This window comes from Lithobates pipiens, unplaced genomic scaffold, assembly GCF_037356315.1.
Source record: "Lithobates pipiens isolate NorthernLeopardFrog02 unplaced genomic scaffold, aLitPip1_a1.2 Scaffold_18, whole genome shotgun sequence".
NCBI lineage: Eukaryota > Metazoa > Chordata > Amphibia > Anura > Ranidae > Lithobates > Lithobates pipiens.
This window is the reverse complement of record NW_027507758.1, coordinates 470,606,899-470,620,340: the sequence shown is the minus strand read 5'-3', so window position 1 is coordinate 470,620,340 and position 13,442 is coordinate 470,606,899. Positions and strand designations below refer to the sequence as shown.

At 47.1% G+C, this 13,442-nt stretch overlaps 1 protein-coding gene across 1 annotated transcript in view; it reads right to left on the bottom strand.

The window, feature by feature from the left end:
* The window catches only part of MOGAT1 (monoacylglycerol O-acyltransferase 1), a 33,046-nt gene extending 27,850 nt beyond the window's left edge, over positions 1–5,196 (bottom strand). Inside the window, exon 1 of the mRNA XM_077488306.1 lies at positions 5,040–5,196. The gene's annotated coding sequence lies outside the window, so the exon portion shown is untranslated. The remainder of the gene's footprint in view (positions 1–5,039) is intronic.
* Positions 5,197–13,442: the final 8,246 nt, after the last annotated feature.

Here is a 13,442-nt window from a genome sequence, read left to right as displayed (position 1 = left end):
ACAGCCGGGGGTATCCTTTCTCCGTGGACCCCCCCGGCGCGATCGCGTCGGGGCGCGCCGCCGGTAATTGAGCCCCCGGCTTTGAGGCCTTCTGTGATCCTATGGTTCCTTCTGGAATCTGGCACCCTCTTGTGGTGGCCGTTGGAATTACAACCAGCAATGCTAATGCAGCTATCTCCTTCCCTTTACTTAGAACCCCTAAATATAAATATATTATAATAAATATATATATATATTATATAAAAAAAAAAATTTTATTCTAACACCCTAGAGAGTAAAATGGTGGTCGTTGCAATAATGTCTGTCACACCGTATTTGCACAGTGGACTTACAAGCGCACTTTTTTTTGGGGAAAAATAATTTAATAAAAAAAAAATAAGACAAACAGTAAAGTTAGCCCAAATTTTTTTTTTATATTGTGAAAGATAATGTTACGCCAAGTAAATCGATACCAAACATGTCATGCTTCAAAATTGCGCCCGCTCATGGAATGGCGACAAACCTTTAAAATCTCCATAGGCGGCGTTTAAAAAATTCTACATCTCATATTTACACTAAAATGCAATTAAAAAAAAAAAATCGTCCTTTGAAAAAAATAAAACAAATAAAATGTCCCTCTAAGAGCTATGGGCAACGACTTGGAGACAGGTGGGGGGCTGGGGCCATCTTCCCCTCACTCGTCTCCATGTCAGGCCAGGGACAGGTCCAAATCGCCGTCACGGACCTGGCTCCTAACTTTTTTAGCTGGCTCCTAGATTCCAAGCAAATTTGTCAACCCCTGTTATAATCCATACCAGACCTTTTCTGCCTTACAGCTGATCTGCTGCTAGCATGTCCACAAACACAAAGCCTCTATGGTGACTAGAAATTGACCTCTAAGATTTACCCCCTTCATGCCAAAAGCCAATCAGGAGTGCGAGTCCACTGAGAAGCAAGCCTCTCGGACATTGCTGGATCGATGGGGCTCAGGCATAGGCGTCACCAGGGTGTGGCTATTGAGGCTGGAGCCCCAAAATGTGGAGCCCTAGCCCCGAGTCTCAGCGGGTCGCAGCTGTGGTGGGCGGCATTGGAGGGGGAGGAGAGACGAGCGAGGGGAGATGACATCATCTCTCTCCACCCGCCACCACTCTTCCACACTCCCAGCCAGGCCACTTCAACATGGGAGCAGAGAGATGACAACATCTCACTCCCAACCACACATCAGTGCTCTTCTGCCCTCTCAGCGTAGGCCTTTTAAATGTCAGAGGCGTGGCAGGGAGCAGAGAGATTAAATCTCTCACTGCCCGCCTCACATCTCCGCTCTCCTGCCCTCACTAAATGGACCAGTGCTGCCAGCCTGCCACCAAAGCAGTGACAATGCACATTTGGTGGCACGGCAAGTGACAATCTGCAAATGGTGGCAGGTGACACGCCCAGGGCTCCCACTGATTCTGCATTATGGCGAGTTGAGCCACTTCATTATATATTACAATGTAACAATAGAAACAATGCGCTTCAACCCCATATCAACCATGGTGCCATGATGATCAAAACGCCAACACCCACCAGCCTTCCTTTGCCCACGAAAAACTGCTTGCCATTGTGCTGTACGCTGCACCCAGGTGGGGAAATATACCCACATTTTAGGTCATATAGCCCCTGGCACATAGAGGGTTGATTTTAGGCAAACTGAACTGACATCTGAGGCAAATCTGTCACACTCGCATATGTTCAGACAAAACAGTGGACTCAACGATTGCAACGCATTTGGATTAATCTGATGTCAGCAGCAGACACACAAAATGCAGCACATTTGTAAGCATAGCGACCGCGACTATTGATAAATGTCCCCTGCAGTATTAGAAACGTTCACCCTGATGTACTCAGCTAGTTATATCCAAAGCTGTGACAGGGTCCCTTTAAGCATGCAGTACTAGTAGTTCTACATAAAAAAGGAATCATTTTGGTGTTACTTCTGCCCATATCTGATTGCAGCCGGTTACGACATGTATGTAGAAATATTAAGCCATGTCAGAATAACACAAGACTTTTCCCCTCTATGTGCAACATTATGTTGCTCAATGGCACCAAATCAGCATCTCTGACTTGTATACAGTATATGAAGCAACGGTTTCTCTTTTGTAAATTTATCACAACAGCAAAGGGCGATCTAAAATACAGGAAATGTGTGAAAAGAGAAGAGATCATATTAAAGTGATAACATACAGTACATCCAAGAAAAGTAAAATGTTCTATTATATGGGCTTTTGTAACCTTCCTAATAAAAACCATGACAAGATATACAGGATTGTGTTATAGCTCATTGTAAGGAATAAACTAAAACTCAAAAGTCCCATCACTGATATCCTCCTGTAGAAAATGCTAGTTGCCTGGTTCTCACACTGATCCCAAGACTGCTTTGTGAATCACCGCCCTGGAACAAGTCTGAATTAGGAAAGTCTGTATCTGCATACTTGTTCCAGTTCAGTGACTGGCAGTATGAATGCAGGAAGGTCAGCACTATAGCCAGGCAACTAGCATTTCTAAAGAGACATTAGCAGTAGTACCCCTCGTGTTTTCCTCATGACAGGCTTCTTTTGGGCTCCATTCACATTATTGCTCAATGAGAACAAGCGTTCCTGCTATGCAATTTTGACATGCGATTTTCGCGATATTCTACATGTCGCATAGGGCAACCCATTCACTTGAATGGACTTCCTTATTTGCGTTTGTTACAAAAAAAATAAATACATAAATAAAAAGCCTCCTGCTCCTTTTTCAGGAGGCAAGCTTCACCTGATGTGTGAAGGCCTGGTCTGCTGCGACTGCGGGATCGCGTCGCATTTGGAGTGTCATTAAAAGATAACGGCACCCAAACATATACAGCACATTGTGCTCAGAATGCCACACGATGCTGCCTGCAGTCCCAAATTGTGAGATGTGAATGGGGCCATGAGGGTGCTTTCCCACAGCGTGGGTGCAAACCAGTTTACCTGTGTTTTTTTTTTTGTAGCAGTCCCTCGCTTTTCCATAAATGTGTTTTCCGAAAGCGCACCAAAGCATGCAGGACTTTTGGTACGGTTTCAGAAAACGCATCAAAAACACCTGATCTAAGAGAAGTCTATGATAAAGCATGGGCAACCTGTTTAAAAAAACCACGGGTACATTTGCATTGTGGGCAAATCACACCGGAGCAGTGTGAATGCGACCTGAGGTGCAGAATGCAATAATCCACAGCAACCAATCAGAATTCACTCTGCTAAAAATCAGGCCAGTACAAAAAAATAGGATTGGTGGCAATAGGTTATACCATATAAGAATTGGCAAATGAAAGGCTCCTGCACTTGGGCATACAATATCAGCGTATTTCAGTGGCCAGGAGCCACAGGTGTAGTACACAACCACCTGCACAAATAAAATAAAAAAGTTATTATTATACAGGTTTTATATAGCGCAGCATGAGGGCAGACGTTACATTACAATTTGGCACAAGAGGAATCAGAGGGCCCTGCTCGTATATATATATATATATATATATATATATATATATATATATATATATATATATATATATATATATATATATATATATACACATATACATATACACATATACACACATACACATACATATACACAATATTGCAGAAGAGGAGCAGCCAGTCTCGGTGAACACACACGACAAAGAACAGGCAGAGGGGGGGGGGGGGGGGGGGGGTAATGAGGCTCCACCATCAGTGCACGTCACTTCAAATACACCGACTCCTCCTTCCCAATTCTAATTTATTATACCAGGAATCTACACCCATGTCTCTTCTCACAAACAGGTGTGGTGCAAGATTCCTAAGTGCAACTATAGTCAAACTTTTCTTTATTCGTTTTGGATAAAGTGGAGTGGTCCGGTTTTTATTGCGGTCTGCAATTCTCCCCATTTGTTATCAAGAGTGACAGAAGATCCCAAATTTTTGGGTTGTAACCAGAACAGAAATAGGGGGGAAATCTTCCAATGCGGACACGCATTCTGGTGAGGTGCTTAAAATAACAAACCAAATTTCTACACGAATAGCTCAACACCACGAAAAAAAAAAAAATGACAGATCTGTCATTAGGCTACATTCAGACGGATGTCTAAGTTTGAGAGTTAAGCTACACTTAGAAGACTTTTCTAAAAGCAGCTGGATTTACACAATTTAATGTAATCATGTTATTAATACATAATGGTTAGAAACATTAAAGCCCCATACACACTATCAGATTTTCTGCTGATTTTTGTCTTCAGATTTACAAAAACCATGTAGTAGAAGGGCCTACTTGATTGCATACAAATTGATACTCTTAAGGTTTGACCTCATATTATATGCTTTTGGTAAATCTGAAGAAAAAAACGCAGCAGAAAATCTGATAGTGTGTATGGGGCTTTAGTTGCAGTTATAAAAAGAAGGAAAGTGCTGCGTCCAGGGTGGACTATATGGTGCAGTGTTTGGGGGGGGGGGGTCCTGCAAGCAGCATCTTCGGGGCAGAACTCCTACACCACCCCTGCCTATTAGAATGAATGGGCAGTGCTTTGGAAGCGCCATGACACAGGCACTATTAACCTCCTCTAGCAAGGGTTAAAAGCAGCAGAAAAGCACAGCTAAAATGATGGTTAAAATGATGGTTAAAATGATGGTAAAGCGCAGCTAAAAACTAGCGGTGCTTTACCGCCAAGGGCCCCAGTGTGAAAGTACTCCAAGAAAACTACCAACAAACGAGGAGGTGTCTGGGTATAACACCTGGGGTAGTGCGAAAGAAATTGCCTGAAAACCTTAACGCACCTAAACTCATAAATTGATCTGCAGCAAATATTTGAACTTTTTAAAGTGCAGATTACTGGCATTGAGTTGCTGTCAGATACAAAATGTTCATGTTAATATAGTTCATGCTGCACACACCATACACACTCACACCATGCTAATTATACACATTACACGCTTCATCAATTAACACAAAGGTGATCTGCCCTGTGTAGTGATCATATCAGGGAAGATATAAAGTTTATATGACAACTCCAGGACACTCACCTAGTCAGTGGAGGGGATCCTCTGTGTGTGATCAGAGCTGGGAGTCCTTTGGATCACTTACACCCATCTACTTCCTACAAGCAGTGAGCTACACCATGCTGTACACTATTAGGATGACATTGGACACGAGGGGAGGTGCTGGGAGTCCAACACCCAGCTGATCATAGCTTAACTCTTTCCCTCCCGCCCAGGGCGATTGCCACATCCATCGCCCAAATACTCAGCACACACAGCCTATTAGAGCGAGCCATGCATGTATATCCTGATGTTGTAATAAAGGAACACTTTCTGCTGTTTCTAGCAGTGGTTCTCAACTCCTGTCCTCAGGGCCCACTAACAGGCCAGGTTTTAAGTATTACCTTGGGGAGATGCAGACTAGAATACTGCAATCACTGAGCGGCAAATTATATCACCTGTGATGGATTTCAGTTATCCTGCAAACCTGGCCTGTTAGTAGGCCCTGAGAACAGGAGTTAAGAAATACTGATGGTTTATCACAGTGGTCATCAATCCTGTCCTCAGGGTCCACTAACAGGCCAGGTTTTATGTATTACCTTGGGGAGATGCAGACTAGAATACTGTAATCAATGAGCAGCAAATAATATCACCTGTCATGTATTTCAGTTATCCTGCAAACCTGGTCTATTAGTGGGTCCTGAGGACAGGAGTTGAGAAATACTGATGGTTTATCAGCAGATAAACATATCACTAAGCACATCTTATTCATCATCTGGTGATGGAGGTGTATGCAGGGTGCAGACCAGTGGCATTGCTTTTGGGGCTATAGCGCAGAGTCTCTGCAGGAGTCCCCAAAAGGAAGAGAGGCTCTCTGGGGACCCTGATGAAAAGGGGGAGGCTCTCTGGAGACCCTGATGAAAAGGGGGAGGCTCTCTGGGGACCCTGATGAAAAGGGGGAGGCTCTCTGGAGACCCTGATGAAAAGGGGGAGGCTCTCTGGGGACCCTGATGAAAAGGGGGCTCTCTGGGAATCCTGATGTAAGGGGGGGCTCTCTGGAGACCCTGATTAAATGGGGGGCTGTCTGGGGACCCTGATGTAAAGGGAGGGCTCTCTGGGGACCCGGATGTAAAGGGAGGGCTCTCTGGGGACCCGGATGTAAGTGGGGGGCTCTCTGGGGACCCGAATGTAAGTGGGGGGCTCTCTGGGGACCCTGATGTAAGTGGGGGGCTCTCTGGGGATATACGCACACACATATATTACTGTATATATATATATATATGTGTATGCCCCGTATGACTTTCTTTACTATGCTGCTATGGGCTCTAGCCCCAGATCCTTTGTAGACCTAGCAACGCCCCTGCTGCAGACAGATCGGTCATAGCTCCTAACTGTCCTTGATTTGGAGCAATGTCCCTCTGTCCCTCTTTCCTCCTCATTTTGGTCTGATCTATATAATGCACTTTCTATCTATTAATAAGTGTTTCCCAGTGCTAAACCTTTCATCTAAATTGCTGCATTTCTAAATTCCAAATACCAGTATAAAGGAATAGAAAAAAAAAACACTTGTGGTGTTGTTTTGTACAATTCTCCTTTAAGGGGGTGCGGCAAGGGGTGTGTCCTATGCCTGCATACTTTTTCTAGGTGTCCCTCATTCCTATCTCAAAAGGTTGAGAGGTATGTATCTGCGGCTGACATATAAACCTTATTTTCCAGATTTGAGTTATAGAATAAAGATTTATTTATTTCAGTTACATACAGAAAAGAGCTGCATAGACCAACACTGTATGAAAAAGGGGGTGACACCCCACATGATGACCCAATACATATCTGAATAGGTTCTGCTTGTGAAAACATTTGTTTGAAAATGTTCGTTTTCAAAACATTCACTTAATTGTTTGATTGTTATTAAATCAGTATTAACCACCTCCCGCACGCCCTATAGCCGAATGACGGCCGTAGAGCAGGCGGGTTCCATTACCTGGCCGTCCCTGGACGGCCTTGTGTTTACTTCCGCAATGCGCGCCGCCGGGGGCGCGCATCGCGGAAGTTTTGTATTCGCCGTGTCTCCCGGAGACAGGCAAACACAGATCGCTGTGAACGGCCAATCAAATCGGCCGTTCACAGCGCGATCGCAGCTGCCAATGGGAGATGATCTCAAATGTAAACATATGAGATCATCTCCCATTGCCGTGTCTCTCCCTCCTCACACAGAGACAGCGTGTGAGGAGAGAGAGGATCTGTGAGTCAGCCCCAGTGCCATCTGTCAGCCCAGTGCCATCTGTCAGCCCAGTGCCATCTGCCAGTAGTGCCAGTGCCACCTGACAGCGCCAGTGCCACCTGCCAGCGCCAGCCGTCAGCCCCAGTGCCGCCAGTGCCACCTGTCAGTGCCAGTGCCACCTGCCAGCACCAGTGCCACCTGCCAGCGCCAGTGCCATCCGTCAGCCCCAGTGCCGCCAGTGCCAGTGCCGCCAGTGCCACCTACCAGCATCAGTGCCACTTGCCAGTGCCACCTGCCAGCGCCAGTGCCATCCGTCAGCCCCAGTGCCATCAGCCCCAGTGCCGTCAGTGCCAGTGCCACCTGCCAGTGCCACCTGCCAGCGCCAGTGCCATCCGTCAGCCCCAGTGCCGTCAGCCCCAGTGCCGTCAGCCCCAGTGCCACCTGCCAGCACCAGTGCCACCTGCCAGCGCCAGTGCCATCCGTCAGCCCCAGTGCCGTCAGCCCCAGTGCCGCCAGTGCCACGTGCCAGTGCCACCTGCCAGTGCCAGTGCCACCTGCCAGCGCCAGTGCCATCCGTCAGCCCCAGTGCCGTCAGCCCCAGTGCCGTCAGCGCCAGCGCCGCCAGTGCCACCTGCCAGCGCCATCTGCCAGCCCCATTTGCCAGAGCAATTAGCCAGAGCAAATAGCCAGCACCATCTGCCAGTGCCAGTGCCATCTGCCAGTGCCAGCCCCAGTGCCATCTGTCAGCGACATCTGCCAGTGACATCTGCCAGCCCCATCTGTCAGCCCCATCTGCCTCCAGTGCCATCTGCCTCCAGTGCCATCTGTCAGTGCCACGTGTCGTCAGTGCCACGTGTTGTCAGTGCCACGTGGGGTCACTTTGTGGGCATTTCCATTGTCCTGGTGCTCCAGGGCCTTCAAAACTGTAATATGTGGTTGAGAAATAAGATGTGTAATTTATGCTCCTAGAACGCCTGATGGTGCTATTTCAATATTGGGCCTCTGTATGTGGCCAGGCTGTGTAAAAGTCTCACACATTTGGTATCGTTATACTCAGGAGGAGTAGTAGAACGTATTTTGGGGTGTCATTTTTGCTATGTACATGCTATGTGTTGGAAATATCTTATAAATGGACAAACTTTGCGTAAAAAAATGCGTTTTCATTTTTTTTCCACATTTTCCCAAAACTTCTGGAAAAAAAATGAACCATTCAAACGACTCATTATGCCTCATAGATTATACGTTGGGGTGTTAGCTTTCCAAAATGGGGTCACTTTGTGGGCATTTCCATTGTCCTGGTGCTCCAGGGCCTTCAAAACTGTAATAGGTGGTTGAGAAATAAGATGTGTAATTTATGCTCCTAGAACGCCTGATGGTGCTATTTCAATATTGGGCCTCTGTATGTGGCCAGGCTGTGTAAAAGTCTCACACATTTGGTATCGTAATACTCAGAAGGAGTAGCAGAACGTATTTTGGGGTGTCATTTGTGGTATACACATGCCATGTGAGAGAAATAACCTATTACATTGAAAATTTGGTGAGAAAAAAAAAATCTTCATTTTGCAAAGAATTGTGGGAAAAAGATGACAACATCAAAAACCTCACCATGCATCTTAGTAAATACCTTGGAATGTCTACTTTCAAAAAAGGGGTCATTTGGGGGGTATTTGTACTTTCCTGACTTTTTCGGGTCGCAAGAAATGAGATAGGCCACCAGTACATCAGGTGTGATCAATTTTGTGCGATTCGCACCACAGCTTGTAGACTCTCTAATTTTCACAAAGACCAAATAATATCCACTAATTTGGGTTATTTTTACCAAAGATATGTAGCAGTATAAATTGTGGCCAAAATTTATGAAAAAAAAATTATAATTTGCAAAATTTTATCACAGAAACAACGAAATATGCGTTTTTTTTCAAAATTTTCTGTCTTTTTTCATTTATAGCGCAAAAAATAAAAACCCCAGAGGTGATCAAATACCACCAAAAGAAAGCTCTATTTGTGGGAAAAAAAGGACACAAAATTCATTTGGGTGCAGTGTTGCATGACTGAGTAATTGTCATTCAAAATGTGAGAGCACCAAAAGCTGAAAATTGGTCTGGTCAGGAAGGGTGTTTAAGTGCCCAGTAAGCAAGTGGTTAAATCCAAAACCAAAAATTTTATATATTGCAGTTTACAAATCATTAGATGTGTGTCTGGATTCGTTTCCTTTTTTCCAGCCTTTTTCCTTATTTTCAGCTGGTGATCTGGCCAGTAACACTCCTGTATTAGACCCCTTTCACACTGGGGTGCTTTGCAGGCAATACAGCGCTAAAAATAGCACCTGCAAAGTGCCCTGAAACAGTCGCTGCTGGGTCTCCAGCGTGTAAGCCTGAGGGCCTTCCCACTGGAGCGGTGGGCTGACAGGATGGTCAAAAAAGTCCTGCAAGCCGCATCTTTGGAGTGCTATATTTACTGGTCCTAAAGCGCCCCTTCCCATAGATAACAATGGGGCAGTGATGCAAACGCGCCTGCAAAGTGTGGCTCCAGTGGCGCTTCGCGGGCGGTTTGAACCCTTTTTCGGGTGCTAGCGGTCAAATAGTGCCGCTAAAATGAAGTTAAAGCGCCGCTAAATATAGTGCTGCTTTATCACTAGCACCTGCAATGCCCCAGTGTGAAAGTAGCCTTAGAGCGCCTACACTCTGGATGAAGGAGAAACAGAGACACTCTTGGGCAGCAGCACTGTCAGTCTGGGAGGAGGGAGTCTTAGATGGACTAGCAGATTTAGATACACTAACAGGTCAAACTTCAGTGGCAGCCCATGCATTATGGGTGCACGGGTGCCACTCCCCTCCCTCTCCATGTGCCTGATCCCTTTCAGGATGCTGGAGACATGAATTACAATTGGGGGATAGGTGGGGGGGGGGGGTATATATAATATAATAATAATATACTATTCCCTATTCTGCCACAATCTCCTCCCAGCCAATCAGGAAGCCCCTATTTGCCAGAGAGTCTTATGGCCAATCATGTCTCTGGACACACTTCTGGGTTCCAGTTGGCTAGAAGGAGAATGCCTGTGCCCTCAGTGGAGCAGCCCGCCTCTTCCTTCTTCCTGTCTCCACTAGGTAAGATGATCACAGTTGGCTGCTGTGTCTCCCGCGGGCAATCACCACTGGCTGTGTCTGTGTCCCTGGCGGGGGGGGGGGGGGGGCTGCAGGGTGATCGCCGCTGGCCATTTCTATGTCTACCGCAGGTGGGGGGCTAGTAGTGTTGGTTGTGCTGCCCCCCCAAAAATAGTAAGCACCAGCCGCCACTGCCCAGTTTATACTATAGTTACACAAGCAGTTACAGCAGCAGTTTTTTTTTTTTGGCATAAAGGTTTTACATAAATAAATACAAGCTGATCATTGTAACAACCCCTTTCATTGTTAAATGGTTTGTCTAACATCTGTGAACCAATACATTCTGCTGGGGAACTATTGAAAAACAACAGACTTACTGGCTGGATCTGGGAGGAAGAGAGGAAAGATGCGGTGCTGCACATTCAGAGCCGGTTCACACAGGGGCAACACGACTTCCAATGCGACTTTTGGAGGCAACTTGGACACGACTTGTCAACGCGACTTGGGGTGACTTACAACATGACTTTAGGTCGCCCCAGGCCAGGCGACTTTTGCCGTGGCCAATCAGAGAATGAGCTCTCGAGGGGGAACTCCACGCCACATTAAAAAAAACAAAAAATGGCGTGGGTTCCCCCTCCGGGAGCATACCAGGCCCTTAGGTCTGATATGGATTTTAAGGGGAACCCCCTACGCTGAAAAAACGTCATGGGGGTCCCCCCCAGATCCATACCAGACCCTTATCCGAGCACGAAGCCTGGCCGGTCAGGAAGGGGGTGGGGACGAGCGAGCGCCCCCCTCCTCCTGGACCGTACCAGGCCGCGTGCCCTCAACATGGGGGGTTGGTGCTTTGGGGAAGTGGGGCGCCCTGCAGCCCCCCCACTCCAAAGCACCTTGTCCCCATGTTGATGAGGACAAGGGCCTCTCCCTGACAACCCTGGCCGTTGGTTGTCAGGGTCTGCGGGCGGGGGGCTTATCGGAATCCAGGAGCCCCCTTTAATAAGGGGGCCCCCAGATCCCGGCCCCCCACCCTATGTGAATGAGTAAGGGGTACATCGTACCCCTACCCATTCACCAGGGGAAAAAATGTCAATAAAAAACACAACACAAGTTTTAAAAGTCCTTTATTAAGCAGCTTCAGGGATCTTCTTCCGACGTCGGGAGGTCTTCTGACGACTTCTCCGCTCTGTTCGGCCTCTTCTCCCGGTGTCCGGCCTCTTCTCCCGGTGTCCGGCGTCTTCTCCCGGGCTCCTCCGCTGTCTTCTTGCAGCTCTTTTACTAGTGGAGGAGCCCGGTCTCCTCTGCCCTCTGTGCTTCTTCTCTCTTCTTCCGATGTTGACCCGGCGCTGTCTTCCGCTGTACTGGCTTGTGCGACGTGCGCGGTGACTTATATAGGTATGGGGCGTGGTCACTGGATGATATCACACAGTGACCCCGCCCCTTTATGACGTCACAGTCCCAGCATGCCCCGGGCTCCCCCGTTAGTAAAAGAGCTGCAAGAAGACAACGGAAGAGCCCGGGAGAAGACGCCGGACAGAGCAGAGAATATGTCAGAAGACCCCCGACGTCGGAAGAAGACCCCCGGAGCTGCTTAATAAAAGGACTTTTAAAACTTGTGTTGTGTTTTTTATTGACATTTTTTCCCCAGTTGAATGGGTAGGGGTACGATGTACCCCTTACTCATTCACATAGGGTGGGGGGCCGGGATCTGGGGCCCCCTTATTAAAGGGGGCTCCTAGATTCCGATAAGCCCCCCGCCCGCAGACCCCGATAACCAAGGTCCAGGGTTGTCGGGAAGAGGCCCTTGTCCTCATCAACATGGGGACAAGGTGCTTTGGGGTGGGGGTGCTGCAGGGCGCTCCCCTTCCCCCAAAGCACCAACCCCCCCATGTTGAGGGCACATGGTCTGGTACGGTCCAGGGGGGGGGGGGCGCGCTCGCTCATCCCCACCCCCTTCCTGACCGGCCAGGCTTCATGCTTGGATAAGGGTCTGGTATAGGTCTGGGGGGGAACCCCACACCGTTTTTTCAGCGTAGGTGGCTCCCCTTAAAATCCATACCAGACCTAAGGGCCTGGTATGCTCCCGGAGGGGGAACCCACGCCAATTATTTTTAAATAAATTTGGCGTGGAGTTCCCTCTCGAGAGCTGATAATTCTGTGAGAGTCGCCTCCATATAGACGGAGATCGGACTTGGAGGCGACTTCCATTGAAATCAATGGGTACCAGTCGCTTACAAGTCGGATACAAGTAGTACTGGAACCTTTTCTGAAGTCGGAGCGACTTCAGTAGTGTGCATTAAGACGGCTCTCATTCACTTACATTGATTTTTACATGTAGCGCGACCTAAGGCGACTAGGGGCGACCTGAAGTCGGATCGGAGTTGCCTCTGTGTGAACCGGCTCTCACGGAGTCTTTTGGTGGTAAGAGAAAGACGTCCCTGCCAGGCCACGCCCCCAACATGGTTTACTCCGCCACCCAGAGCTTAGTCTTGGGGACTACACAAAGATTGTTAAAAAATAGGTCAGTTATGCCCCAGCTGGATCACCAGGTGAAAATAAAAGAAGAAAGCCTAAAGCTGGCCATACACAAAATTTACAATATACAAAGTTCTTATTCAATTTTCTTTAGATTTACCTTCAACTGTGTAGTTGACGGGCCTGCCTGATTGCATACAAATTGAAAGTGTTTAGATTTAACCTCATATTACATGCTTTTGGTAAATGTATATAAGAAAATTGTAAAATGTATGACCAGCCTTAGGCTCAGTTCACACTACTGCAATGCACTTTTAATGTGATTTTCAGAGCAATTAAGTAGTGTTACTTTGAGGCGATTTTGAATGTGGTTAACATAACATAATCGTTAATAAACGGTGTGAGGTCCCCCTTCAGATCTAGTATGAATTTTGAGGGGAACCCCACACCAAAGATTAAAAACAAAATGGCATAGGCATTAGCCTGGTGGCTGTGTGGGTCTGCAGATCCAGATCCCGGCCCCCATTAGAATGAGTTTGGAGTAAAAAAAAATAAAAGTGGAGTGTAAAAAATGCAGTAGGCAGTTTTTACAAGTCCTTTATTTAAAAAATGGTCCACTGTAACAGATGATGGCCATTTCTAATGTCT